Raw genomic sequence first — 18,202 nt, forward strand, 5'->3', positions numbered from 1 at the left:
TTCGGGATTTTGGTTTCACATCAAAAAACAACAAATTTAACAATGAAAAGTATTTATTTCATAAATATATTTCAGTAAAATCACCATACGAGTATTAATAAGTATGCTGAAATTTAGCTTTCTAGTTATTTTAGAAGCTTCAAAGATCTTCCAAAATATCAAAAATCCCGGGATTTGCTAATGCCGGTATTTTCGGGATTGGCATCCCTAGTACATACAACCATAAATTAAAATAAAGACATACATCAGAAAAGTTCATATAACAATGTTCAAAATTTATATATAACTTTCCATCAAGGATTATTACCGACCCCGTTATAACAGCAACAAGAAACGTAAGAAAAAATGGGGCAAACAAAAAGTTTATAAAAAATATTTTTTATTTTAATTGTTTATGATTTTTTTCACATGAAACCAACCATAATAACCATAACCATAATAAGTATGAGGCAACTACTTACATTTAATGTTTGTACACGTGACCAACATATGACATCAAGTAATCCATAGATGTCAGGTTTAATATTGAGTTTGTTTTGACAAAACAGCCATCGTTCTTAACCCTTTAATGTTTAAGCATACCTATAAGGCAATCATTGCAAAAATGCCAATAAATGCAAATATAACTGATTTTTCATTTCAAAAACTTATGTAACAGTTGCTAAAAAACATGATTAAATTATATTCAAAAGCTTTCAAAGTTTTTGAAATGAAATATCAGTTATATTTACATTTATTGGCATTTTGTGATGAGTGCCTTGAGGTATGCTTAAGCATTAGAGGCTTAATTATATAACAGATTTTTAAGATTCTTTCAGTTTAATATAAAAAAGATTGCACTGTATTACACAGTGACAAATTATATAATGTAGATTACAGCCATTTCTTAGGGCATACAAAATTAGTTTTAGGCTGAAATTTATTCCAGCTGCACTACATATGGGCAATTCCACGAGAATGACAACAACGACTGAAAAACCAAAAATCCTTGAAACTTGTTTTCAAGATCATTTGAATAGGTGAAAACCAGAGACATAACTGTTATAAGAAATATCTAAAAAAATTTAGCCATAACTGTTATATTGTAGAAATAAATTTTTGTTTCTTTAAATAATAGTTATTCTCAATGAAAATAAGTTTTGCTTTTCAATAACTGTTATTCATAATAAATATTTTTTTTCGTTGCTTATAACTTTTATTTTTGATTTTTATGTTTTTACGTTGCCGTATAAGAGTTATTCATAATAAATATTTTTTTACGTTACTCATAACTTTTATTTTCGATTTAACTTCACCTGAAGTATCTCCACTTCAACCAATATTCGATTTTCCGATTGACGAATCGACGAATCTAAATACGTCATCGTTGTTCGGAACATCAATTAGAGAACTTAAAGTGGATTTATCTTAAGAAGATGACAAATGCAATACATCGCTAGAGTAATTAGCAGCTATAGCTGCAATAGAGAGCTTTAAACCTATGAGACTGGACGTAGAAGCCGATTTGTTGCAATATTAGGAAGAGAAAAAGGATACTTTTGCAATTTTTAAATAAATTGGTTCATATTGTCTATGCACTGCCGGCTAAACGGCTTTCTGTTGAAAGAGAATTTTCTGCTTTGCGTATTTTTTTGACTGAGAAAAGGTGCAACTTGGCGGACAATGCGTTTGCTAAAACATTGATTGTGAAACAAAATTCTTCATAATTAAAAAACACACAATAAAAAACATCAATTTCATACCAAGCTTATTTTTTACGACTTTAAAGGTTAAATTCAATGTATGTACTAATAAAATGCAACCAAGGTGGCGAAAGAAACTTCTTTTGAGTTATGAGCAACGAAAAAAATATATTCTTTAGAATAACTCTTATTAGGCAACTTAAAAACATACAAATTGAAAAAAAAAGTTATGAGCAACGTAAAAAAATATAAATCGAAAATAAAAGTTATGAGCAAAATAAAAAAATATATATTATGAATAACACTTATTAGGCAACGTAAAAAATATAAATCGAAAATAAAAGTTATGGGCAACGAAAAAAAATATTTATTATGAATAACTCTTATTTGAAAACGTAAAAATTATTCATTGATTTATGCCTAACTTTTTCAGTCTCAAAAAATTTAATAACAGTTATTTTTGGTCTCTGGCGAAAACACTTAAATATTACTATGTGAAAGTATTTAGAGCTTAAGCTAACAATTAGCGTGTAGCATGAAATGAATATGACTATGATTGTTTTTTTGCTATTATCAAATTGTTGATTGAAACCAAATATATATTTTCTATTTATTTTTTAGTTTTTGTATACATACATATATTTACAGAATATATATTATTTTACTATATGAGAAAAATCGGTCACGTACGGTATGTCACGTACGATATTAAATTTTATTTATTACTAGATGACCGCCCCGGCTTCCCTCGGTAGTTATTTACTAATGTTAGTTCTTCAAGTTTCTCCAAAAAATGTCTCTTATTAAGAAAAGTGAGAAGGGAAAAGAAGGCAATATTTTAAAAATTTAAATTTCCGAATTTTTTTTTTGGTTTACAAACCATCTCCTGAAAATTTCGAATCGAATCAAAAAAAAATCAGCCAAATCGCTCCAGCCGTTCTCACGTGATTCCATTACATACATGGACCATTTCATTTTTATATATATAGATAAAATCATCCAAATATTGTTTTTATTTAAATATGATTTGGATTGGATTGTAAAGAAAAAATATTTGTTTTAGTGTATGAAATTATAAGAAAACATAACACCTCTCACGATTTCCAAATTTTCGCATATTTCTATATGTACCTCAAAATTACTTCCGTTTTATGTCACGTACGTTAGTTATATCCTTATTTCGCTCGATATTTTGAAAAACAATGTTTCCAACGAACTTATTATTTGTTTAAAATTCTCTGAATTATTTTTCAGATACTCTTATATTTGCAAAATCTATTCCACTCCATAGGCGTACAAATGTCACGTACGATGACATGGAATTGACCATATGTTAAGTTTAAATATGGAATTCAATTTTGTTCATATGACAATTGCAAACACTCTTGCAGCGATAGATTAATTAGAGCCAGTTTAACACCTTTCTTCATATGTTCATGTTCATATGACAATTGCAAACACTCTTGCAGCGATCGATTAATTAGAGCCAGTTTAACACCTTTCTTACACATATTTTGCCCGGATTTTAATTTGAAGTTCGATATTGCTTCTGAACTCATCCTACCTTACGACTCAATGCATTCTGATACACTTCACCATGAGTGGCTAGGATATTTTGAGGTTTGTAATTTCCACATTTCTCATTATACAAAACCATGTCCGCCTGTATGTTGGAATCATATTTTCGAAGCCCTCAAATAGCTTACATTCATGATTGATACATCGACGCTGTATTACAGTGATTTAGAGTTTTTTTTTTAAATAATTCGGTGTCTCGGGTATTATTGGAGCTTTTTCAACAAAATTTCACAAGGATATAGCTGAAGTGTTTCGAGTTTACTGTTTTCAGCTTCTCAGGCGGAATGGGGGCCCCTCAAAGTTGGTCACCTAGGTTCTCAATTTTTTTTTATCGAGGTGGAATTTAGAATATAAATAGTTCTTGAGAAGGTTTAGGTTATATTTTTTAGTTCAAGAGATATTCAGGTTTATTTATTTTTTTTTATTGGTTTTTATATATGGTGGGTCTACAGAGGGTCATAATCATAAGCCTGAATAAAGTAAAAAAAAAACTTTCTAAAAGTTATTTCGTCCCTATAAAAAGTTACCGCATTCAAAGTTGGAACATGTAGAAAGGGCCGTATTTTTTAAGTTTTTTCCCAAAAAAGTCCCTATTTTTTTTGCTTTTTTAGACAAAACTTTTCTTCGTGCCTATAAATAAATTATATATGTTGCGGAAAAAGAACTGTATAATAAATTTTGTCTCAATTGAGTCTCACACCCAAACCAACCCAAACGTGGCCATTTTTGTGTGCAAAACTCATAAACGCAAAGCAGCGATCCTCAGAAGTACCGGAAGCAACCTTGTTCCTTTCAAAAATCTTAACGTTTTTTCATAAATTGCATACAAAAATATAGCAAAACTATATTTCTAATAGTTCTCGAGATACCGAATTATTTTCAAAAAAAAATACGTTTCTAAACATTGTGCGCAGTCCAGCTTAGCTTGCAATATAAAATCGGCCTGGAAATGGCTTGCAACATTTTTTTACCAACAAGCCCACAGCTGTCTATGTATTGATGGAGGAAACTCAGCCACATTTAAAAAAAAAACATCATGGACATTTTTTGCAAAAGAGTACGTATCTGCCAGCAAAGCAGTGAAGGCAATTTCCCCTATGTGCTATTTTATACGCTAACTTTTCCTGTGTTCTTTACGACTCAATAAAAAATAAGCAATTTAAATTATAAACTGCGTTTTCTATTTAATTAATTCAGATTTAGCTCAATTTATCATATTATGTTCATGTTTGTTTTCAAATTAATTGCAATTAAAAATTATTTTCTTAGTTGCAATTTTATTTTCCGTATGAGCCATCTCTGCGTATGATTATTATTGATCAATTATAACAAGTATACTCAAGAATATCAAACAGCAAATACTCGCATGACAAAGATGTAGATTAGTAATAATGTCATATTTATACATTCTATTAAACGAATAACCATTTTTCATTTTTATGTTTTGTGCTAATGGATCAAAGTATTAATATTTTAGCTATAAAAACTTACTTATGTATACTAACGACTGTACTGTGAATTCAGTATTCAAAATATTTGCAGCACGCACGTATCATAATTATTTCTTGCAAATGTTTAAAATTATCCATAAAACAAGTTCTATCGTAAAGCTAAGATATAAAGCAATAATTATTTGCAGAAATAATAGTTATTATGTCAACAGAAGTATTCGAAAATGGCGACAGAACACACTACTTTCGACTTTTAAGATTTGGGGAGTTAAAGTTATACAATATTCAAGAGCGTATTTTTAATATTTATAATTATTTTTTTTAGATTGTTATACCTTGTTGGAAAGGGCATCTTGTCCAGATTCTATTATGATTATGAGTTTTGTATATGTTGTTAGCAGATTCTAAATTTATTCATTTTAAATATATAATGCTTTTTGGCTTACCTACGCAACTTTGACTAGGATTTTAGCTGTTGGCGCCGTATGCCGCCGATCAAGTTTTAACATGGAATTAAAGCTTAACTTATCTAAAAGATATATCAAAACTAGCTGCCTTTTCGTGCCTATAGACAAATGGCATACAAAAATGTTGAGCAACTCAGAAATTAAAACAAAAAATTTTAAATTTAATGAACTTTTTTATCTTGGCAGTTTTTCATTTCTTATTAAACAAGAATACAATTTAAACAATTATGGAGAGACAAGGAATTAAGCTTTTATAAAATATATGCATAAAATGCACATTCCAAGAAATTATGTAAGTTTTTTTTAAAAGTTTCGCATATTGTTTTATTTTTTTTTCGTAATTTTTCAAATTCAACAATAGTAATTTGAATTTTTTCTGTGAAAACCTATTTTTTTTGCACAGTGTCTTAAAACTTAAATTAATAATTAAAAACAGTAAAAATATTTTTTTTATAGTTGTTTGGTTTTTTATTCATATGCGCTGGGGGAGAAAATCCTAGAAGAAGTGTTAATGAAAAGTTGAATAACTTTTACACTTTTCATTCGATTTGAAAAATTAAAACCGTGTTTTGTTAAGAACTAAATTTGTATAAGCTTTCATATCAAAATAAGCAAAAACTGTCTGAGTTGACGAACATCACTGAAAACGGTTTTTTAGAATAATTTCTGTATTTGAGGGTGCTTTCTAATGTACTCTGCAAGACCTATAAATCTAATGATAAAATACATAAAAACACCTATTTTACTTGTCTTAACATCTCAATTTTATACAAAAATAAAAAAATTAAAAATTTATTTATAAGCTTTCATAACTTTTTTTATAATGATTCGCTTTTAATATTCGAAAATACAAATTAAAGCTTAAAGTCCCACCTACTCAACAGAGAAAAAATATTACAGAAATACTCATCCGTTTAAAAGTTACAGATTTTTGATCCGAAAATTACCAAAATTTTCCACAGTGGAACGCTCAGAGATTGCCTCTCTTCACTCCTTCTGGTTACGTGCACGTGTTAGTACTAAATACTTCATAGCCTAATATATAACGAAGAGGCTTTATTTAAAAACATAACAAAATAACCGAATCTAAATAGTATCATCAGCTTAAAACAATTCCTAAATCGTTTAGAAAATAGTTATACCATTTAATCTACTTATTTGAATGTTTCCAAAAAAAAAAAAAATATCCAGAATTCTCAATAGAATTACAAATGCCAATTTATAAAAGCCACTTAATACTAACTCCCAAAATTTGAATACTAAAATGAAATTATTTTTGTTTCTGTACAAATCTAAGAAGTAGTAAATTTTTATGCTTAAGAGAAATGAAAAACTTATTTAAAAAGAAAATTTAATACACAACGGACAACTTTAAAATTATAATAAAAATAATTTGCATTTCTTTTATTGACCACAATTGGCAAAGCAAAGAAAATAGATGGAAAAAATGCCTTAACCAAAGTATTTTTTATTTTTATTTTATTTTTGGTAATTTTATATTCATAGTATTTAAACATTTTATTTTTGTTTTTATATATTTGAATATAAAAAATAGATGCAAACAATATAGAAACATAAAACATTTAGTTGAGATGAGAGCTAGAGAGGAGCAAAATTAAAAGAAATATGAAACATTGAAAAGATTTTTGGGAAAGATAAAACTTCAAAATAAAGTTTATTTTTGTATACTTGACACCAGCAAGAGAAAAAGTTTTCAATAGCAGTAGGACCAAAAGAAACTGTTACACAGGAAACTACAAGACAAAGTTTATAACCATACGAGAATTCTTATTTAAGTTTTTACTACTGCTTTACTCTGTATTCCTTTTCTTTTCTTTCCATTTTATTTTTTTTTTGTACTACATATAATGATTGTAGTACATAGAGAGTGAGTGATTATGTATGTAAGTATTCGTACATATATGCTAGGATATGTATAATAACTTGTGGGTACTTATACGAATTATAAAATAAACTTTGTTATAACCCCAACCATTCATTGCTCAGACACCAACACGCTTACATGTACCGAGATGTAACAGAAAAAAATAAAATAAATAAATTCACATAAACATAAAAATTACATTTACAGAGTGAATTTAAATAATGGAAACAAAAATAAAATTATTTTGTTCTAAGTAGTGGACTAGCCAGCAATCTTAGGACACTTTCCAGAGCCTGTGATTTTACCTATCATTTAACAAGTTACATTACTAGCTACTTGACTAGTTATAGCCTGTCCAAAATAGTCAACTCATTGGATTCACATACCGGTTACATAAAGTCAGTTACCTTACTAGCTATCTAACTGGTTACTTGATCAGTTACATAACTAATTATTTTAAAAAGTATTGGTTCTAATTGATCTCAAATAGTCAGTTATATAGACTTCTTATAGACAGTCCAATAACCGATTACTTATAAATAAACATTCCTCCAACAATATATTACTTCTGGTGGGTAATACTACTATCTAAAATGCAGTACAAGTAAAATAAACTTTTAAGTGACTATACTCTAGGTTACTTAGAGACACAAAAGGGATAATTGACTAGACTTAAGGTTGCCAACTGTTCAGCTCAGAAAATGTCTAGATTTATAAATAAAAATGGCTAGAAATGGCTAAAATAGAAAATAACTAAAAAAAAATAAATATTGTGTTTTTATACCCTTCGCCATGAGTGGCAAATAATTTATATACATGACTCATACATCAATATATCGGGAATTCTTCCGGCTGGGTCGACAAAATCGGCCCACAAATGGCTGAGATATAAGGAAAAGACCGGGACAACCTAGATTTTTTTGCTTATTTTTGATGTTTTTGAACTATCATGTTGAAATATCTCCATTGATTTTTTAACCACTTCTAGTATGATTTAGCATGCGACACACTTTTCCTTTTGTTGCGATAGCTATCAATTGCATTCCCTTTTTCGGTTCACGTTTTACCCATGTAAATAAAAAAATTTGTTTTTGAAAAAGATACACTTGCGATAGCAAACGAGACACCAACAATATTTGTAAAAAGACGGCAGAGATCTGAAATTGAGGCTTGTACAAATGAATACAAATTAATTTTTCATTAATATTTTAAATGTTAAAAGGAGTTTTTTCTTTAAAATTTTTTTATTTTATTTAATATTTTATAATTGATAAACAATGAAAACATAAACAATTCAGTAAAAAAACATTTAAAAAAACACAAACAGTCTTATACAACAGAACTTACAACATGCTTACTAACCGTTGTTAAACTAAATTCGATAAAAGTATATCCAAAAACGAAAATTAGCTTAAAACACCTGTAGTAAACCATTGTTAAATATATGAAATTTAATAATGGTTCAACCCTACTTTAAACCTATTTTAAGGAATTCTTTTTACTTTTTATCTTAAAAAAGAGGATTTTAAAGATAAATTTGGAATAATAGACGATACTATTAATACTGCTAAACACAATTTCTACTCCGCTGGCGAATAAGTTCAATTTTAATAGTATATGATTTTGTTTGATATTCCTCCGGCAGTGAACTACATGACTCACAAGTGAGTTTGATTGGCATTTTTGTCATTTACTTTTAACCTGCAACGCTACATATATAGTAATAAAATGTGTAAACATTGTGGAAGAAGGTCCACACAATGTAATATACCCACTCCGGAATTATAATTGTGTGTTTCCACATAGAAATTCATTAAAATTTAACAAAATGTCAATAAAAATAAATTAATAAAATAAATTATAAAACAGTGATGTTTATTTTATCACAGAATATTCGACATTCGAATACTTTTAATAATAATTGAAATAAACTATATAAAAAAGTTTGTACATTAATATATTTTAGCTCAATATAAATTTACTAGAATCAAATATACAGGTTTTCTCTAAAAATTAGTTGTTATCTTCAAAAATTTATTATTACTAAAAACAATCAATGAAAAAAAGAAAAATAACGAATATTTTATCCTAATTGAAAGCATCACTAACAACGAAAAAGGGTAAATAAATGGGAAGCATTGCCAGCTTAGACAAAAATCAGTACATTAGTTATTGTGCCTTTAACAAACGTTTTTGGATACAATACTTTTATAAATGGGTTTTAAAGCTAAAGTGTTCGTTAACAAAATTGTGTTTTAAATCTACAATATGGTTTTTTTTGCATAAGACTGAAACTATTCATTTAAGATTATGAGATCATGTATATGGTTCATAAAATCTAAATCAAAATCGAACTTATTTGTGATAAAATTCAAAACAATTTCTGTTCCAGTAAAGCACTTTTGTTTTTTACATGCGAAACAAATTGTGTTTGTTGTGTTTTTTGCCCTGACTCCTCCATTCTATCTTGTTTGATAATGTCCAGCTACATCCATCCAAAAACAGACGAACATAAAATCTGATTTTCGATTGATCATAAGTTTATATAATAATATTGGATTATTGGATATGTTATCGAAATATAACATTTCCTAGGTCAGCTGTCATATCTTAAACCAATGCCAACCTGTGTCTGCGTTTTTGCCTGTGTATATACCAGTTTTATATAAATAACCAATTTAACCCTGCTGTTAGGTTTGGACCATTTTGGTCAAATTTTTTTTTATTTTTTATATAAATTTGCAATGGCTTATCGTATCAACTTAAAACGTCTGCTATTTTAATGATTTTAGTTAGTTTTTAGCTATATAGGATAACATAGAACAGAAAAAAATTAAAATTTACAAATCTTAGGTTATGGACCATTTTGGTCCATGCAATATATTTTATTCTTTATATGAGTAAAAGTAAGAAAAAACAATTATGGCTTATTGTTATTTTCGAAGCAAGATGAAAAAATTGTTTTTCGATTCGATTTGCATACAAATATGTTGGATATAATGCATTTGGCATTACATTTGAACTTACATCAATTGCAAATTCCTGATTTTCTAGTAGCTGAAATTTTTATATCAACTCTTGTAGATGGTACACTATTTGATGGCGAAGCTTTTTGTTGAGTCAATAGCTCTGCTGCAAATGGATTTTTAGGTTTGACTGTCCATTTCAAAACGTATTCTTCTGATATTCACATAGCTAACTGGCGTAAAAACTCGGATGTATCATCTATATTTGAAAATACATCATTTTACCATTTATTTAATTTTCTTTTAGTGTTGTAGTAACTAATCGTTTGATCAGCAGTATCAACGCCTCCTAAGATAGATAAAGGAAACTTTGTACAGTTATAATAACAAACGATTGCAGGTATCTTGTTATGATTATTGATGGAGCTCATCAATATAGTTCCTTTAGTTTTATGGCCGATATATATAGCTGCGATTTCACTAAAAGCAAATGCGGATGTACATAAAGGAACTTTTTTGGACATAAACAATTTCGGTGGAAGTTTTGTTTTCCCGAAATGTTCCCATATATGTCCGTCTCCTTTGCATCTTACTCAAAAGATGAAGTTATCACCTGTTATCAGGATGTTATAAAACATTGAAAGAAGAGTTTCCCAATTGTCCCATAACTCAAACTTGTCGCTACTTTTTTGTTGTCTTCTGTTGACAGCATCATCCAAGCAGAGAGCACTTGTATCAATTAAAAATTATCCTAGCTCTTAATAGACCAGAAAATATGCCAAAACTTGCATCAAACTAATCTTCGTTTTTGCCACTGCAATATAAAATTATTATGATAACCTAATTACGTATATACAAGACCAAAATCCCAGCAAGAATTAGAATCTTTCCATTTGCTTTCAAATTTAAGTCTACCACATTTATTCGTATTATCCATGATTATTTTCACACCACAAAGCGTTAAACCTGGTGGTAATGATGTAACATTCTCCGCTGAAGCTCCAATGTGACGTGGTAAAGGAATCCATTGCATTTTAGTTTTCGCAATGTATAATGCATCTACAGCATAATCTGCTTCATTTTCTTCACCATTGTTCATTTCACATTCACCAGTGTGACTTTCTTTCAATATTTTCATGTAATATGGACGAAAATGAAATATCTGCATCAATTTCATTTAGAATTTCGGCAATATCACTGATAATATTTCGTCAATTTTCCATTTTTTAAATTTTTTTTATAAAAATTTATATATTCACTTTTATAAATATTTAAAATGTCTGGTCAAAGAGTTTTATGTAAAATTTTTTATGAAAAATACAAAGAGGACCAAAATGGTCCCTTACCTAAGATTCGTAAGTTTTTTTTAACCTAACAGCAGGGTTAAACTCGTAACTACATCCAAGCTTATTTTACCATATGCTCGTCTATAGACTTATAAGTATTTGTCTTGGGTCAAAGTCTTTCATATACTGCGGCCCTTAAATTTTACCATATGCTCGTCTATAGACTGATGGGTCAAAGTTTTTCCAAATGCTGAGTTGAAATTTATTACTGGTCGTATTTTTGAGGCTCAGTGGTATAATTGGTCGACGGCTTAGCTGTTCAGCATTGATAGCAAAATGTAAGCTTGAAATAATACTTTCAAAACTACCACGAATCATAACCTTGGACATAAACGGTACTGAATATATATCGTAGACGAGTAGAATCTTATTTCTGCCAATTTGTGGATACTCATTGCTTTCAATTCTGCTTCACTTATGGAAAATATTATACCTTTCTGCTCACAATATGTTTCGTTTGGGAAATTATGTACTCTATTAGTGTGTCGAACTCTCAAACTGTATTATTAAACATCTAAAATATCTTTGGGTATAAAACCTGCCCGTATATGCAATCAGGGGCGCTATAAGCTTTCGAAACGTAATTTTGATTGGCTTTTTTCCACTGAAGTTTAACTAAAAATTCTTTGGCCACTTTAGGTTTGGGAACACCTTATTCCATTGTTCGATATTATTGGTTTTGCAATGTAAATAAAGCAGAACTCTACTTTTTCAAAAGAAAAAAGCTTTTAATTGTTCAACGCATTTGTTCTCAAATTTTTACCTTTGACGACGAATGGAACACATAAGTCCCATGATTTTTCTCGTAGAAGGAGTAATAATTTTTAAATTTTGAAAACACTTTAGTCCAGTAATGTCGCCTTTCCGAGTAAGAATCTGCAATAAAATATTAAGAATTTCCAGCGGAAAATTCTTCGTCGTCAAAGGGTTAAGCTATAGATTATTTTGAAAGCTTCGCTTTTACTGAGACTGTGTCGATGTACTAGAAGACAACATTTTTATTTTATTGTTCGAAAAACTCAACTAAGTTACTGTTGTGGTATAGGCATCTTAAAATGTGTTTCAATTATTCTCTTTCATCATGTAACTGTGCAAAAAGTTTAAAGAAGAAGAAAAAAATACAATACACGTTCTTAAGTTTACCAAAACAATAACAAAACCACAAAACACTATAATAAAACAATAACAGCAACAGCATAATATTTATGTTTCTGTATCAAAACATTAACACAAATACACGCATACTCCTGTACATTCATACATTAGACTGGCCCTTAAAAAATGTATTTGCTTTTTATTGAATTTATTTTATTATCAGATCATTATCTAAAACTGATAGATGCTTAATCATTTTGGTATCGACATACAATTCAACATAAATAAGTTTCACATAGAAAGAAATTACGATACCTAATTTCATGACAATGGGTTCATAACACAGATCAACAACAAAAAAAGGCTTCACTAACCACTATATAGATTTGATGCATCATGGTTACCTAAGTACAAAAATGGTAAAATTTTTTAATTCTATGGATAGATTTTTTTTAAATTTTTTTTTCTAAAATTGTGAATTTTTTTAGATGTTTCATGAGTTTTTTAAAACACAAAAATTTTTTGTTTCAATTTGTTATTATAACATCAAAACTACTACGCCGATTAAAACGCAATATATAACCGGATTAAAGGTTATGTATATTTTAAATTTTTTAAGTTTACCTCAATAATATCGGACTAACCGTTTTTGAGTTATCATTAATTATGTGGAGAAACATTTAAAAAAATTCACAATTTTAGAAAAAAAAAATATCCACAGAATTTAAAAATTTATTTTTGTACTACTGGAACCACAATACATCAAAATTGTGTAGTGGTTTAAAAAGTCACGAAAATTTTTCGATTTTGTTGCCCTGTGTAATTGATAATAGATCCCATTTAAGACCCACATCCGAAAATCACTCACGAAATTTGTTTTGTTAAAATTTTCAAAGAAAAATGATTTGCTGTGTAGGGTATTATATGGTAGGGCTCGAATCATACTTGTTTTCAAATATGGCTTTTAATTAAACATTTTTAATATTTCGCTTACACGTCTTTGTGCCCTACACTAATATATGCCCAAAAATATTAGTCGAACATCCACCTTAGAATCACGATTAAACGACATCCGTCCGTCCGTCACTGACGTACAGGTCACTATTTTATTGAAATTCCTATACAAATGTTCTCCCGTAATAGGACTTTATCGGTCATAAATGCTTGATTTAAACATATATCCACACAAATTTGTACAGAAATACATTAGGTTGGTTCGATTTAGCAATCGATATTGTGCCATAGATTTTTCGATATCTTTTGGTGTTTATAAAAAACCGACTTTTTAAAAATCGGTTCATCGGTAACCGAAAATTTACCTTTTTAAGAAAACCGGTTTTTCGGTTAGCCGACTTCGAAAAAAACCGGTTAAATGGTAAAGGAATATGTAGAAACACACAAAATATCCAATAAAATATAAATAGCTTTAAAATTTGTAGTTTTTATTTGTCAGGGAATGGTTAATATTTAATAGCTATAAATATGCAAAAGTGCCAAATTCATTTTATTTTGTAAAAATTTCAAAATTATTATCACAGTGAAATGGAGCTAATTCATTACACTGTGCACGAAATTGACAATATTTTTTCTGTCAAGAGGGGCACCAAGCGGCTTAAACTAATTTGGGTATGCTGAATTTAGTGGTGTTAACCGTTTATTTTAGGTTAGCTCATATTTTCCAGATATACTGTTATTTCGAAAATGGAGGAGTTGCACCACATATATTCGCGTAACTCCAAAAAGGTTTAGTTTATTGAATTATCTGAAAAAATCGAAATTCCGCCCAAAATTCAGAAAAATTAAAAAAATTAAATTTTTGTCAACTTTTATTTTCAATGTTTTTTTTTAGTAGGTAATAAATCCTTAAAAACAAAAGTCAATTCGTTTACTTTTTATGTTAATATGTCGTAGTGGAAAATTTGTTTCCTTATACCAAAAGCTATCGAAAAATCGATGGCACAATATTAAACAAAATTTGGCCTTACAAATCGTTCCACCCTATATAACTGAATTACACCTAAAAATTTTGTACAGATCGATTCATAATTTACGACAGCTCCCATATAAGGCCCATTGGTATCGAAAAAAAATTCTTTAGAAATAAATCGCTAAAATCATGGCATCGCCACATCGCGATGTGTTCATAATTTATCATAGCTGTCACAAAAAGCCCACTTCCGAAAACGACTTCAACGAGCATAAATCACTCAAAAAAAATTTGGTATACAAATAATATTTAACCGAAAGAAATTTCGTATAGAAATAAATCACGAGACATAATTTCATTGCGATCGGTGCATAATGAACCAAGCTACCATGTGAATAAAACTAAATAATAAATAAAATAATTTAGGTATCCAAAAATAATTCTATATAAATACGTTTCATATAGAAAGAAATCACGCTACCTAATTTCATACTGGTCGGTCCACTTCCGAAAATCACTTAAAAAAATAAATTATAGATATTTAAAAAAAAACATATTTAATCATTGTAGGATATTATACATTCGGGCTTTACCTACGACTATACTTTCTTATTTGTTATTTCTAGAGAAGCTGTTTCCTTGAAATATTTCCTCGAAAGGTTTAAAAAATAAAAAATATTAGTTTTTTGGGTTTAAATTGAAAAATGGCGTTTTATTGCGTTTTCGTTTTCACTTTCCTACGAATTTTATGGCTGTGACAGTTAGTTTCAGCGACTAAAGAACAAAATAATACCCATCCAAAGCAAATTAATTTTTAAGGTCAGGTCTAATGTACATGAAAAAATATTAAGACATTTACTTTATTACATTATCATGATCATCATCTCGGCAAATCCAAAGAAAAACTAAGAGAATAGGTTGAAAACTATTATTTACTATGACTCCTACCAAGCCCAGCTCTACTTTGGGAATGAGGAAAAATGTTTACTTGTCTTTTTTTTGGTACAATTAAAACATTAGTTTTTTGGTACCATTGAATATTTTACTATTAAAACTAGTTTTCAATGCGAAAGTTTCTACATTTCTAAGTATGTTGAGTATTTAATAATGTACTTAGTACCCAGAAAGTACCATTTTTCAATATTTATATTTTCTTGTTCCTCTACAACCATTCGCTGCTAAGAGTACGTACTATTATTAAGGCCACAAATGAGTCAAATTGTATGAAATGGAGACAACAAGGAAATATGTTTCTATTGTCTAACGCCCTTATAATCACAATTTTTCATATTTTTTTTCTGGTGCCGTTTGTCTTTGTTTGTTTATTTTCTAAAAACAAAAAAATATACACAGCAAATAAATAATGGCATCTCTGGTGTGTGGTAGTGGTGATGGTGGCTTGCAGTGTCCTTTATATTTTCGTCTGTTTATTTTTTGAGTTTTTTATAGTTTGCATTTCTTCTGTTGCTCCACAATCTCAACAAAAATATATGTCTCCTGGTCTTTTGTTCTTCTTAAGATGAAAAACATATTTTCATTTTTATTATACAATATATATATTTTTTCTTTATATTTTTGTCGTTACTTATTTGTCTTACTTTTTTTTTATTTTTTATCTTTTGTTGTGTTTTGTCTTGTAAAATGTGTAAATACTCTTGATGGTCGTAAAGCAATTTTCTACTTCAGAAACATTGCTGTTGCCTTTTTTTATTTTTGATATTTAATTTTTTTTAATTCCCTTCTAATTTCTTAAAGAATTTATGTCTTTTCTTTAGTTTATCTAAAGAATTTTGTTAAATAATAAGAAGCTCAGCCTTGATGTGAAACCTGTTAATTCAATAATTGTTTGCTTATCGTGAAGTCCACACAGAATATATATTAGAGTGGCCCTTATGTTACACTTTTTCGATTTTTTAATGTCCCTAGCAGAGGCCGCAAAAAGCTTGAAAAGTAAGCTTTTGCTTTGTTTTCAAGTTTTTTCGAAACCGATATCTCTTTAATGAAAATACTGCTCTTGAGCTTTTTATCCACAACCACAATAAATTATGATGTTTTTGATTATTTAAAAAGATTTTAGCAATATTAAGCCAAATAAAAATAATACTAAGTAAAAGTATGAAATAATTTATTCATATGTTTTTCTGTGGTCTTCTAAAAAAACTAAGGTAAATCTAAATACTCCCTCAATAATTCAAAAACTAAATGCTATTTTGTAATACTTGCATTCCTGGATGAATTATTTTCGGACCAGACTTTTAAATGCAGCTTAAAATCTTTAATATACTTTCATAAGTTTAAAATACTTATCAGTTTTTCTATTTTATTTGTGTACCTACACAGAGAAAACAAATTCGTAGTAGCAGCCGAATGATTCCGCCTTAAGCTGGGCTTCCGCATACACCGTAATCAGCGCCGATAACGAAAACTGAAACTGACAAACGTTGGTGTTCGTCACCGTCTCGTTTCTGAATTGTTTTCGTTTTATTTTTTAATTTTGGATTAAGAATTCCATACATTTGCACCGAAAAAAAGTTCTGAACTGTTTTTCGGTGAAAATGTATGGAATTTCGTTTTCGGTGCCTATAACGGTGTATGCGGAAACGTAGCTTAATAAAGAAAATTTATTTTTTTTATTTATTTTGATTTTCTTTAAATTTGAAATAAAAAAATAATGAAAATAATTTCGTTCCTACAGCACCGAAAACAACCTACTTAAAGTTGTTTTCGTTCCGGCCCCAAATGACAGGTTTTTCGTTACTGATTTCTGAAACGAACTTTTTTTCGGTGCAAATGTATGAAATTTCGTTTTCGGTGGCGATTACGGTGTATGCGGAAACGTAGCTTTAGTGACCAAATAGTACAGTTGTGACTACACAATTTTAGAAGTGTTAGCAACAGTTTGGTTGCTTTAATCCTTCTGTTAGATTAAGCTCATTTGGTCCAATTAATCAATTGTTTCCTTTGTAATTTTTGAACGGTGCTATACATATACTGTTTTAGTTTTTTAGCTCACGTGGTCTTTTTATAAACCAATGCTATATACAAAAATACAACGTTCTGACTTAAAACAGGACTGCAAAAAATACAAAATTACGTATCTTAGGTTAAGGGACCATTTGGTCCATAGTATAATTTCTTTGGTTTTCTTTGATTTTTTTTACATTTATTTAAAATAAAACAAGTATTTATTAGTTTGATATTATTAAATATTTAGGCTCAAGTTCATTAAATTGATTTCCTTAGAAATACAATTTATTCTATTAAATTTTCATAATTCTAAAGAATACTCATTAAATAATAATCATTAAACATGTATCACCGTGACCGGTGTTTTTAGCAAATTGCTTCATTGTTAGCTGACTACAGCAAAACAAAACAAGTAATAATACTAAAGAATACAACTCTGATAAAGCTCGTAATTTTACGTCTAACTCAATCAAACTATAAACAGAAATAAGATTAAAGAAAGCTTTGATATACAGTGAGCCTCAAAAGTTAGTATACACCTACAAATATTTGAGTTTTTTTGTAAGATAATGAAAATCCTAAAATGTATTCATCGATTAAAATTTGAATGTTTCGGTTTGTTGGAGATTGAGTTGAATAATAGATTCCATTTTGAAAAAGTATTTAAGTCTATAATGATTTTCATGATCCTAAAAAAATCAAAAAATTCGCGGGTGTTTATTCACTTTTGAGGCTGTGTGTAAGTTCTTTATTATATTTCTGTAAAACTGCTGAGTTAAATAGATGATATTTACAAGCGACACTTACATCGTCACAAAAGAATGCTGATGAGGGGGTG

At 28.8% G+C, this 18,202-nt stretch overlaps 1 protein-coding gene across 1 annotated transcript in view; it reads left to right on the top strand.

Annotated features, from left to right (window-relative positions):
* LOC135952597 (uncharacterized) overlaps window positions 1-18,202 on the top strand; it is a 234,651-nt gene that overhangs the window by 156,012 nt on the left and 60,437 nt on the right. The gene's annotated exons all lie outside the window — the stretch shown is intronic.

The sequence above is a fragment of the Calliphora vicina genome, chromosome 1 (genome assembly GCF_958450345.1).
Source record: "Calliphora vicina chromosome 1, idCalVici1.1, whole genome shotgun sequence".
NCBI classification, from domain to species: domain Eukaryota; kingdom Metazoa; phylum Arthropoda; class Insecta; order Diptera; family Calliphoridae; genus Calliphora; species Calliphora vicina.